Source organism: Lissotriton helveticus, chromosome 9, assembly GCF_964261635.1.
Source record: "Lissotriton helveticus chromosome 9, aLisHel1.1, whole genome shotgun sequence".
NCBI lineage: Eukaryota > Metazoa > Chordata > Amphibia > Caudata > Salamandridae > Lissotriton > Lissotriton helveticus.
In genome coordinates this window covers 455,525,159-455,538,759 of record NC_136070.1, presented here as the reverse complement: position 1 = coordinate 455,538,759, position 13,601 = coordinate 455,525,159, and positions in this window count along the sequence as shown.

Sequence of the window (13,601 nt, the reverse complement as noted above, 5' to 3'; positions counted from 1 at the left end):
TAACTCTTCAGTATACCTCTGGGCTTTTTGAAGACTCAAAAGGACTGCTCTACTACTCTGCTTTCCCTGCTGCCTGAGTGAAAGGACTGTGTCCAGAATCATCAGAGTGACTCTAAGGGCTGGTTGACTGGCCTCCTGATCAGAGCCTCAGTGACAGAAAGGCTCCAACCATTTTGAACCCCATACCTGTACCCGGTCTGCTATGTTAAATGTTATGTTTTTGTACTTGTATAACGCACAGCTACCCGCAGTGGGTTTTCCTGCGCTTGTACGAATACCGCAAGGGAACCTTTCCTGGCTTTCCCTGTGAAGTGTCAACTCCTGGGCACCCCCATGGTGCAGACCAGGCATCCCTCGCGTTGTGGGGGCCGTTGTGGAGACTAAGCAAGCTATTGCCCAGAGTTGCAGCACGGGACCCATGATCAGAATAGGCACTGAGGCGAGAATATCCGGTCAGGGGAATTAATGAGCCTGAGACCCACCGAGGCGGGAATCGAACCCTGGTCCCTGGCTAGAGCTCTGCATCGAGGTCCCCCTGCTCTAACCATTGAGCCGCACTTCTCCGCTATGAGAGTACTACCCCTTAAGTGTTGCCACATCAGTCCTGGATACTTGGAAGGTAGCCTGAAGGTTCATTGCCAGCCCAATTGTGGTCCTGTGGACCGAAGAGATGAGGAGCAACTCATCTTCTCCCAGCTCCACATCAGAACCAATGCAGTGCGACGCAGCTCGGCTTGAAAACCCCTGCAGCACAATGCATCCCCTATTCCACAACACAGCCTAAAGTCCCCTCAGTGCTGCAGGATGCATTATCAATACAGATCTTCACATTACATCGCAAGCCTTGTCAACATCATCCTCAATGATGACGCAGAACTCCACATCGCAGCCCTGCTATTTCTTCAGAACCACTGGCACATGACGCATCTTTAACAAAGGACTTCACATTGCAAGCCCCTCATTGATGCCATCCTTGAAAATGATGCAGGGCCCTGTATTACACCCTCACAACACCTCTGAACCACCGCTACATGATGCATCCTCCACATGGCATAATGCAATGCTCTGCAACTGGGATTTAAAGACATTTGTTCAGACATCCTCACTTGGTCCCTGTATCCAGTATCCATCACAGTCAGCCTGAACGTTTGACTTTGTCCTGGTTCTGCGTAACCAGAAAGCCACAGGTGGCGCTTTATGCTTGTAGGCACTATTTTTACTAAAAACTTTGAAATTGCATATCTCCGATTCTACGGATTGGATTGTTGTCATTTTGGCCTTGAATACTTTTTTAATTTTTTCTCTATTTTTACTATAAATTAGTGTGGGATTTTCCTTGTGTTGTGTTTTCACTTTAATACTGTTTGAAGTACTGCATACATACTTTACTCATTGACTCTAAATGAAACGTGACTGATTTGTGAAAAACAAACAGAGGGTAAAGCACAGGTTATTTTGGGGTTTGCTTCCCTGACAGTGATTGTTGTCACGGCTTGAACAGTGTTTCAACCCCCTCAACCAGTAACCCAATTCTCAACAGTGTGCATTACACGTGTGCATCACGATATGCTCATACATGATATGTGCATGTGTAGGTCATGTGCGTGCATCACCACACATTTAAGTCATGAAAAGTGCAGATGCATGTGTGATGAGACAGGTTGCCATTTTTTATTTACTGCTCTAACAAGTTGAACTACCATGTTAGAGGTGTACAAACAAATGATAATACAGTGTTTGAGAAGTACAATAAAGGAATTGAGACCCTGGCTCCAGTTGCCAGTTGCTAGTCCTCATAAAAATCTAACAAGAATGGAGGTAGATGGTAGGAAGCATCAAGAAGGAGCGATAAGAGAGAGGAGAAAGAGGAAAAAGGAGAAAGAGCAAGTAAAACCTTGTATTTTATGGAGTGATACATAGTAAATAAAAGAAAGTTACCTCAAGTATGATGTGGAATGATACAATCCATCCAATCAAAGTACTCCTGCGTGGGACAAAAATAGGAATATGGAAGAAAGCCATCAAATCAGGTGCAGACATCTTATAAAGACAACAAAGCCATCCAATCTTGAACAATGCTGACCCAAAGCCCATTCTGATTATATGATTTGTAGGGGTGGGCGTCACATTTCCTTCTGCTTGCGGAAATTGCGCTAATTTGAAATTTTCGCATTCCGCAGAAAGCGCAAAAATGTCAAAATTTGCGCAATCCTCATCTTACCGGAAATTTTTGTCTTGCTCGCGCTGTAAAAAAATACATTCTTGCACACGCGCGATCGCCTTACCTGAATCCCCGCGTTCGCCGTCAATTTTTCCCGATCGGTCGCGTTCTCCACTAGATGTTGGATTGTGGTAGCCATTTGCGCTATCTCGCAAGAGTTCGTGCCCGCATTAACATCATTTGTCGCGCAAACACGTCATTCGTCGCACGATCACGTCTTTCTTCTCGTGATCATGCACGCGAGAGTATGAGATGATTGAGTTCTTGAACACGTCATTCTCCACTGCGCGCGAGAGAGTGAGGACGTGGACACGTCATATCCAATGCGACAGGGAGCAAGAGAACGCGATGACGTCATTTTGGACGCGCCGGCGGAAGTAATGTGATGCTCGAGAACTCGAACATGTGAAATTTTCAATTTGGAGAAGAATATCAGCTGTAGCAGCATGAAACCTTCAGCAAATGATGATTTGGATGAAAAAAACTCCTCAGATTGACATTTGGCTGTCCTTTTTTGTGCAAGGAGTCCTTTTTTGAAAAAGGTGGGGAGAAGGAGGAAGTGCCACAGAATCTCCAACTTCCTGTTCCTGTCCAGCAAGCTCCTCCCAGTGCTTTGTCCATCTCCTGGTCATTCTGCCTTTGGATTTTGAGCTGGAAAGATCACTCTTTTTGTCTGCTGCATCATTGCAATTGGGTTTGAGGATTTTTGAATTGGATATTTTACAAGTAAGTGGTTGTTGTGTCTGTTTGATTGGGGGCATTGCAGTTGTTGCAACTACAATTTAATTTTGGTAACTATCATTCCTTTTTTTTTTTTTAAATGTCGTGGGTAGTAGTCAGTAGTAGGCCCTATCTAGTCATGGCCTCATGGGTGTGTGCATGATGAAACAACTGTTCCTTTGGTGTTTTTTTGAATGTGTTTAATTTTCAAGCATCATTTTGGGCCTGGATGGCATTGGATTGAGTTGGGGTATGTGTTTTTTTGGGGTGGGTGTTCTGATGTTGGGCCTGGCCTAGTGGCTGGTGGCCATTTAGAAGCCTAGGCCAGCAAGCTTGTCTGGCCTTGTCTGCCAACAGGCCTGCTTTCATCCAGTAGGCTCAGAGCAGGTCGCCACAGCTTTATTAATCACGTGTTTCTGTGTGGTCTGTTGAATATAGACATCATTTAGGGCATGGATGGCATTGGATTGAGTTGGGAAGTGTGTTTTTTGGTGGTGGGCTTTCTGATGTTGTTGGGCCTGGCCATGTTGCTGGTGGCCATTTTGAAGCCTAGGCCTGCAAGCTTGCCTGGCTTTGTCTCTGCCAACAGGCCTGCTTTCATCCAGTAGGCTCAGAGCAGGTAGCCACAGCTTTGTTAATCAAGTGTTTCTGTGTGTGGTCTGTTGAATTTAGACATCAATTAGGACATGTATGGCATTGGATTGAGTTGGGAAGTGTGTTTTTTGGTGGTGGGCTTTCTGATGTTGGGTCTGGCCATGTGGCTGGTGGCCATTTTGAAGCCTAGGCCTGAAAGCTTCTCTGGTTTTGTCTCTGTCAACAAGCCTGCTTTCATCCAGTAGGCTCAGAGCAGGTAGCCACAGCTTTATTAATCAAGTGTTTCTGTGTGATCTGTTAAATTTAGACATCATTTAGGGAATGGATGGCATTGGTTTGAGTTGGCAAGTGTGTTTTTTGGTGGTGGGCTTTCTGATGTTGTTGGGCCTGGCCATGTGGCTGGTGGCCAGTTTGAAGCGTAGGCTTGCAAGCTTGTCCGGCCTTGTCTCTGCCAACAGGCCTGCTTTCATCCAGTAGACTCAGAGCAGATAGCCACAGCTTTATTAATCAAGTGTTTCTGTGTGTGGTCTGTTGAATTTAGACATCATTTAGGACATGTATGGCATTGGATTGAGTTGGGAAGTGTGTTTTTTGGTGGTGGGCTTTCTGATGTTGGGTCTGGCCATGTGGCTGGTGGCCATTTTGAAGCCTAGGCCTGAAAGCTTCTCTGGCTTTGTCTCTGTCAACAAGCCTGCTTTCATCCAGTAGGCTCAGAGCAGGTAGCCACAGCTTTATTAATCAAGTGTTTCTGTGTGATCTGTTAAATTTAGACATCATTTAGGGAATGGATGGCATTGGTTTGAGTTGGCAAGTGTGTTTTTTGGTGGTGGGCTTTCTGATGTTGTTGGGCCTGGCCATGTGGCTGGTGGCCAGTTTGAAGCGTAGGCTTGCAAGCTTGTCCGGCCTTGTCTCTGCCAACAGGCCTGCTTTCATCCAGTAGACTCAGAGCAGATAGCCACAGCTTTATTAATCAAGTGTTTCTGTGTGGTCTGTTGAATTTAGACATCATTTAGGGCATGGATGGCATTGGATTGAGTTGGGAAGTGTGTTTTTTGGGGTGGGCTTTCTGATGTTATTGGGCCCGGCCATGTGGCTGGTGGCCATTTTGAAGCCTAGGCCTGAAAGCTTCTCTGGCTTTGTCTCTGTCAACAAGCCTGCTTTCATCCAGTAGGCTCAGAGCAGGTAGCCACAGCTTTATTAATCAAGTGTTTCTGTGTGATCTGTTAAATTTAGACATCATTTAGGGAATGGATGGCATTGGTTTGAGTTGGCAAGTGTGTTTTTTGGTGGTGGGCTTTCTGATGTTGTTGGGCCTGGCCATGTGGCTGGTGGCCAGTTTGAAGCGTAGGTTTGCAAGCTTGTCCGGCCTTGTCTCTGCCAACAGGCCTGCTTTCATCCAGTAGACTCAGAGCAGATAGCCACAGCTTTATTAATCAAGTGTTTCTGTGTGGTCTGTTGAATTTAGACATCATTTAGGGCATGGATGGCATTGGATTGAGTTGGGAAGTGTGTTTTTTGGGGTGGGCTTTCTGATGTTATTGGGCCCGGCCATGTGGCTGGTGGCCATTTTGAAGCCTAGGCCTGCAAGCTTGTCTGGCCTTGCCTGCCAACAGGCCTGCTTTCGTCATCCAGTAGGCTCAGAGCAGGTAGCCACAGCTTTAATAATCAAGTGTTTCTGTGTGGTCTGTTGAATTTAGACATCATTTAGGGCATGGATGGCATTGGATTGAGTTGGGAAGTGTGGTTTTTTTTGGGTGGTCTTTCTGATGTTGGGCGTCATGGCTTTGTTGTGTGTGTCTGGTGTGTGTTGGTATGCAATGCACCCTCCAGACCTTTTTGGGGCCTGTGAATTTTTGTATTTGCATTTTGTTGCATTAAAAAGGCAGAGCAGTGGGCTTTAGCATGCATCCTTTGCCTGGCTTTTATAGGTCTTTTGTCAGCTCCTGGTGAGTCCCAGGTCCCCTGCTTGTTGCTTGTGATTTTTTGAGTGTCCTTGTGGCTGGTGGCCTTTCTTTGTGTTGGGAGTTATTAGTGTCCTGCTTTTACCATATAGACGTGCATGGTTTTCCTATTGGCTTACAGCTTCCGTCCATCCACCCCCTTTGCCAGCAGCAGCTCCATGAATGATGTGATGCTCTAATAATTTAATGGCAAATAGGGTCCACCCCACTTCCATTACATTTTTAATTTGGTGGTTCTTATTCTCTTTCCTATCCTTCCTGAGAGTGTAGTGTGTGCATACACAGTAGTATAACATAGCCCTTGTTGACAAAGTCTCAGAAATGGCTAGACTATATCTTTTGTACAGTAGTAAGTAACTGAACCACAACAACAAATGCAACATTTCACTGATGTTCTTCTCCTGGCTTATTTGCTTTTAGGTGCACACAAAAGCCAGAGGAGGAGGAGTCATCATCATCACCTGTTGTACTGCCAGCCAGACAGAAGTCCTGCTGCGCATCACGTCCACATGTGAACACAACTTGTTGTGAATCTGCGTCCTGCCTGACATCTGAAGAAGATGGCCCCCAAAGAAAGGTTCCAGGTCCAGTACCAAGGAAGTTGCTGGTGAGAAGAAGGAACAGAAAAAGGAAGTGCGATTAACCACAACTGGTGTGCCGGACAATGTTTTTTTTGGGAGCAAAAAAGTTACGCCTGCAGCAGCATTGTCCGGGAACCAAGCTGGGAGAAGCACCTCCGCACCAGCATTCCAACCCCACCAACCTAGGCCCAAGCCCTTGAGTGTCGTAGAGGTAGCCAGTCTACTAATGAGCAGCGATGTTGAAATGTCATCATCGCAAAGTAGTACACAATCAACGCAGGCAACTCAGCAGATAAGTGTGCAGCCGCAACAACAACAACAACAGCAGCAGCTACAACAACAACAGCAGCAGCCGCAACAACAGCAGCAGCCGCAACAACAGCAGCAGCCGCAAGAACAACAGCAGCCGTAAGAACAACAGCAGCAGCAGCAAGAACAACAGCAGCAGCCGCTAGAACAACAGCAGCAGCCACAAGAACAACAGCAGCCGCAAGAACAACTGCAGCAGCCACAAGAACAACAACAGCAGCCACAAGAACAACAGCAGCAGCCGCAAGAACAACAGCAGCAGCCACAAGAACAAAAGCAGCCGCTAGAACACCCCACAATAGTAGTTGTTGCTCCTGACGTAGGGGCATTTCAGAAAATCGATCTTCCTGCAGACAAAGTGGAGCAAACCATTGTTTCGGAAGATCTATTGTCTTCCAGACCACCAGCAAGGAAACAGAGGCTTAGTCCATCATCTTCTTCTTCAAGCCCCGCTTCTGATGACCATGATGCCACTTGGCAACCACCAGGTCAGTCTGAGAGTGATGCACGCCACAAGACAATGCTTCTGAAAAGGAAGGTTCCCGAAAAACGTACAGTTATGGAGGTAGATGTAGAAGAGGGGGATGATGTCGATGAAGATGATTCAAACAAAAGAAGAGGGCCAGTGGTATTCAAACAATAGATTAAGATGAGCCACTCATCACGCACATCACTACCACACCAAAGGGATGGAGACCAACATTCTCACCCTATCCAGAAAGGCTGCTACTGAGCGGGATGTAGCACGGATACCACCAATACAGGTTAAACCACCACGATCTCCAGCTGTCATATTTTCCCAGGCCCGGCAGGGCCCTACATCCAACTCAACCATCTCAGTAGGTAGTGGTAGTAAAAGTCACAGTGTAGCTGCACAGAGTCATCACATTCCAAGCACACCCTCCAGTTCTTCTGGTATTAAAAGTGGCACATCCAGCAGAGCCAGAAAGTATTCCTCCCCAGTTTGGGACTTCTTTTCTGTTAGCATCAGTGAGGAGAACATTGCTATATGCTCAATTTGCCGCACTGCTGTTCGGTGCGGTAAGCTTGGTACAAACTATGGTACCGGAGGCCAAGCAAGTCATCTCAGAATACACCACACTATTGTGTGGGAGAATCACCTACTTCAGTTAAAACAAAGTAGAAAAACTCAACCCATTGAAGTTGGTCAGGAAGAATCAGGGGACAATATTGCGGTGGAAGGTGAAGGAGAGGAAGGCATTTCTAGCCCTGTCTCCAGTAGTGTAGTGGTACCGCCCACATCCTCCTCAGTAACATCTGAGTGGCACCGCAGTAAGAGCCATACTCAGAGTCAGGCTGAGACACCATGGCGACCGAGTACCGCAATGAGACAAACTGCGTCATTGAGCCTAAGTGGGTTAATGAAAACAACAGCACCACAAAGGAAAGGAAAGTAATCCAGCCTACCATTGAGAGCATGCTTAGGTTGGAGGGGCAGTTCCAACGCAACTACCCAACGGCATGGTTGTACAATGCAAAGCTCGCTAAAATGTGGAAGGGGTGGGTTTCCTTGAATTTGTGTCAGCCATCTGCCCTAAATGGAAGGTTTCCAGCCGTTCCTATTTCACAAGAATTGCTGTTCCGGCACTACATCATGATGTGCTGGAATTGGTTTGACAAGCTTTGCAGCAGAGTGCTGTTCACAATATCCACCTGACAACAGACATGTGGACCAGTTGCCAAGCCACAGATTACATGTACATCACTGCACACTGGGTCTCTTTTGTGGGGGTTAGAGATAAGCTATCTGAACGAGGTGCTGTTGACACAGCTGAGATTTTTAAAGCTACTCGGAAACATGCAATTGTAGCCATGTTCACCATGGAGAAATCTCATACTGCTGTAAACATTTTGCAAGAGTTTTGCAGCAAGGTTTTTGAATGGCTGCCCCCAAGAGGGCTTAGTATTGGTTTTGTTGCCACAGATAATGGCAGTAATATACTTAAGGCCATGGATCGTGGTTCCTATTTCAGGGTTCCATGTTTGGCGCACTGCATAAACATTATAGTTCAAGACTTTCTGAAAAAAGAACCCATAGTCAGCAACTTACTGACCATCTGCCGAAGAATATGCACTCATTTCAGCCATTCTTTTAAAGCTCGGAAGCAGCTGAGGATCATTCAATGTGAATATAGGATGCCATTCGAAGCACTTATCCAGGAGGTGGCAACACGTTGGAACTTGACGTATTACATGCTTGATCATCTGTTTGAGCAGTACAGGCCACTCATTGAATATGTCATGCAAAGAGGGGATGCCAATGTGAAAGGCATGACCCTTCAGATGGAGCAATGGGGCCTAGTTAAATTCCTGACTGAGATGCTTCGTCCTTTTGAGGTCTTAACACGTGAAGTCAGCAAGGAGGACTGTACAATGGGCCAAGCTATCCCATTATTGCAAATGCTAGAGCATCAGCTGAAGAAGGTGTCCGAATGATACAAAGGTATAGAGGACAAAAAGGAAGCCTATGACTTGGTGGAGAGCTTAGCCCGTCGCTTAGCTGAAAATACAAGGATTGAAAATAAAATTTTGTCACAAGAACATTCCATTTCTGCCACAATTCTGGATCCACGAGCAAAATTGGGACTGAAGACATTCTTTCCTTTTTCAGAGATTGATGTTGCCCGCTACAAAACTTGGATAGCTGAGGCAACGAGTAAGTTGGAAAATGGACGGCTGTTAATTAAAAGCCCGCAAGATCAACCCACAAGAAGTACTGCAGTAGGGCATGCAGCATCAAGTGCAACTTTGTAGGCTGAGGGCAGTGCGTTTGGATCACAACATTCACCATCACAATCGACAACAGCAACAATACCTGGATCATTAGGCCCAGTAGAATCGTTAGACAATTGGTATTTACAGTTAGGCATTAATAAGCGCAGTGCTGATGCACAGTGAAAAGAGCCCGAAAGGTTAGCAGCAGCACCCCTGAACATTGAGCAGATGGTCCAGGCCTATCTGGATGACCCAACAGAGGCGTACATTGATCAAAACCCATTGCAGTATTGTATAGGAAAAGGGCTGAATGGCCACTGCTCAGCAGGCTGGCGATAAGCTATCTGGCTTGCCCTGTCGCAAGTGTCTCTTCCAAACGTGTTTTCAGTGCTGCTGGTTCCATTGTAACAGTGAGAAGGACAAGTCTCTCGCCCAAAAACGTGGAGAGGTTAACATTGATCAAAATGAATCAGCACTTCATACCACCCAATTACACAATACATGAAGCAAGGGAGGAAGATGAGGAGGACAGCGGAAGTAGTGTGTCACAGGATTACCTACTACTGGCTGAACCCCCAGAGTTTGAGGACGAGCTATACTTCCCTGACAATTAGGCTTGCATTTACTGTCTTCCTCCCTTTTTTTCCTTTATTTGTGTGTCTGTCGTTCCGGTTACAAACTTGTGAATCACAACAAATTCATTCCATTACCATTGTCTTCTACTCTTCTTATTTCAATACACAACTTTCAGGTGTCTGCATTTGACAATACAGTCCTCCGAATCCAGCTCCTCTGCTCCATCATACTGAATCTCCCGCCTAAATCCATTGTCCTCATGATGATTGGATGATGGAAAATAGAAGAAAAAATAAAAACTCTCCTAGTCCCGCCAAAAGAAGTGGAACATGATGACTACTATAGCTATCCTCCTTTCAAAGCCGAGAGAGACTGGCCATTAACTAAAAATGAGATGGAACAGGTAATGATTGATGCCATGCATTGGACACAGAGTCGCAGACTGAGTGATTTTGTTGTTGTTTGTTGTGCATGAAGTTATGTCATCGTGCACTAATCATCTTTCTACAGTATACACTTTTGATTGAATACCGGAAGGGGACTCAATCTGCGTACTAAGTATGACAACAGCACCGTCCATGATGATGATGGCAAAAAAGACGGCCCGTTAACCTAAGAAGAGAAGGAACAGGAAATGAAAAAATGAATGGCATGCATTGGACACCTGACTCTAAGCGATTGGTGTTTGTGTTTTTGTTGTTTGTTTGTTGTGCACAAAGTGGTCAAAGTGTACTAGTAGTCTTACTGTACACACTAAAGAGTCACTCAAGTCAATAATAGTTCTAGTCTTGTTGTGTAATAACAACATTTTACTTCTAATGCAGGCCGACCTTCACAGTCAGTCAGTACAAGTATCGGAGATGATTGATGGAATAATAGCAAGCCAGGAGGACGTTTCATGCGTGGCATAAAAGCCTAATGGTAAACACATCAACAACAACCACAGCAGACTCAAATGTCTGTATAGAAGTGGAGTAGAGTGTAGCGGTGGGATGACTGCGGTGCTTTTAACTAACTTAAATTGTAAAATGCTAAGTTTGGAATGGATATGTGCTTTGCCTTTGTCCCCCAAAAAAATACTCTAAACGGAGGATGTGCTAAGAAACGTGCCGTCAGGACTGTCACTGTGGGCCTGCTCTGTCCTGTTGTTGTTGAAGGTCAATGCTGGAAACAGACTAGAGTAGAAATGATGCATACATGCCGCCTCTGAAAGTGTTCTTGTGTTGCACTACGCCATAACTTGTGCATTTGTTTCAACTTTGTTTCTCAATATCCCTTTGTGTTTCCATCTACAATTACAGGCCGGGCCTTGCCCTATACTTGGGAAAACATTACAACGCACACTTACCTTACCAATAAATCTACATTTTTTTCCAGGCGGGCAGTGGTGACTGGCAAGTGGCGACACCCAAGATTGATGGACAAGAGGACCAAGAGGAATGCCAAGATGCAAATCCAGGATAACACAGTAACAGTATCAACTTTCACCTTCTTTTAAATAATTTGATTCATTTTTGTGTCTACAATCTTTACAACAGTGTGTTCTTCTTGTTGTTGTTATTATCATTAGGTTTGCTCTCTGTTTATGATTCACCCCTACCAATATTTCAAAATTCTATTTGCTATCTGTAAAAGTATTAAGCCCGGAACAACAGAACAACAAGTGTATGTAATCCGGGTCTCCTTATCAATCATCATCATGCATGCATTTTCTTTTTCTCCCATAACATATTGATATGGATATGGTAATTTTCAAATATTGTTGGCTGTCTGTCCATGCGTGCTGTTTTTCACTGTCAAACCCTTCCCATCCATTCAACAAACCCTAACCCTCTTCCCCCGAGCTGTGTGACTTAATGACGTGTGACTAAATTAAATGTACACCAATAATTAATCACACACTTGCTGTGGCGGATGTGGCAAAAGCAACAGTACTTCAATTTCAAGGCAGAGCGATGTTCTTCTTCGGCTTGCCCACCCATGAGCAGTATATTTTAGAGCTGATTTTTATTTAACAAAGGAACATATACCTCAGCATTAATTGCCGGCATTGATTGGATTTGTTGTCATTCCTCATACACAGCACTAACTGTTACGCTGTAGGCCTAGTCAAGTGACTCAACTGGGATGATGCAGTGAGCTAAAAAACGGTGTTGGATCTAGCCCTGATCTCTTGACTGGGTGAGAGTTTTCTGCTTAATTTAGAGACTCTGTCCATCACCACCCCTTGTTGTAAATTATTTTGTCCACCCTAAGCGTGGAAGGGTATGCTCAGACATGAGTCCCTTGCTCACTGCACCATCAGGATTCAAGCAAGCCGGGCCGAAGAGGCTGAAATGCCAGAAACCGGTCCCCGGTAGCTTGTTTCCTTTCCAGCGTAAGAATTGGCTTTGTAGTTTGGTTTGCCCTGTTCCCATCATGCACTGGGACAGGAACAGACTAATTTGCATACAGCCAGGTTCTGAAACTGGGATGATGCAGTGAGCTAAAAAACGGTGTTGGATCTAGCCCTGATCTCTTGACTGGGTGAGAGTTTTCTGCTTAATTTAGAGACTCTGTCCATCACCACCCCTTGTTGTAAATTAGTCAAGTGACTCGACACAACTGTAGTTTGTAGCTCTGTCTAGTAGGCTATCCCCACCACCATTATGTTTTGTTGTAAAATAATTTAGCATATTATTGTTGCTCGGTAAGTTCGGTACTGTACTTCATTCTGCTACTCCTCGAACAGTCTCTCAAAGGCGACGGACTGTCAAATTTTTTTTTTTGCAAATGCTGCTGCCCTGCCAGTGTCTACTACTACTACTACTATACTACCACCATCACCCCAAGCATGGCATGTTACAAAAAGGAAACCATCTTCACCATGCAGCCATCGCTGTGCCTAATTTAAACATCTAGCTAAGGTAAGAGACGTTTGGGGGAGGCATAATTAATAATATACACCCCTTTGAGTCCAGATAAAGAATGCATAGACTAGAAGAGAGAGACAAAGTACCGGTAGGACAACTCAATCAGTGAGGGGTGTTGCATCTATCTGTTTGTGTTTTACACAGTCAGCCAATTATTTAAATCAAACACTGGCTATGGGCGGACCAGCACCAGCAAGGTAACAGTGTGATGTAAAACAGTAACCCCACCTACAAAACATGAACAACATTGAATGTATAATATAAATATAGATTTAAATTACCCTAACGAAAATAAACTATGTAAAACCCACAAAAGCTGACCCACCCCCTCCCTAACCCCAACTAATGTCTGTAAGAAACTGATGTCCAAATGTAAAAAAAAAAACAACGCCCAATTCCCACCCACCCAAAGAAGAATTAAAAAAGGGGCAGAAGACAGGGACTCTAAGAGGACGACACGCATCTGCTCCTCTAAACGGACGACACAGCGCTTGAGAGCTAGAGCAACAGTGGGGGGGGCACCAGAGATGGTATTGCGGCGGCGGGCGGCCACCAGAAGGTGGCGCCGTACCGCTGGAGGGCGGTGGCTGAGGCCTGGGGCACTGGAGGAGGCTTCAAGTGCTGCAGCAGTCTCCTCCTCCTCTGCCAAGACCACCAGCCGCCAATATTCGCACTGGATTGCCTCCAGTTTCCGGTGCCGTGCCTTGGCGGCCAACTCCTTCTGATCAACCTTGGAAGGAGTAGCTGTATATCAAAAAGAAAAAACAAGACAATTGTTAAATATACTCTTAAAAAAACAAAACAGTAAGACAAGTTAATTATACACATAGTGGCATGGTAGCACTATAAAGCACAGTACATAACATTTAATAAATTTCGCCCGTCCTTCGTCCTTCCACCCGTCTTTCACTTTTAGTTGAACACCAGGTGATCTGATCTGACTTTTAGACTTCTCCATAAAATTTTCAAAGCGGAGTTGAAAAATCACAGA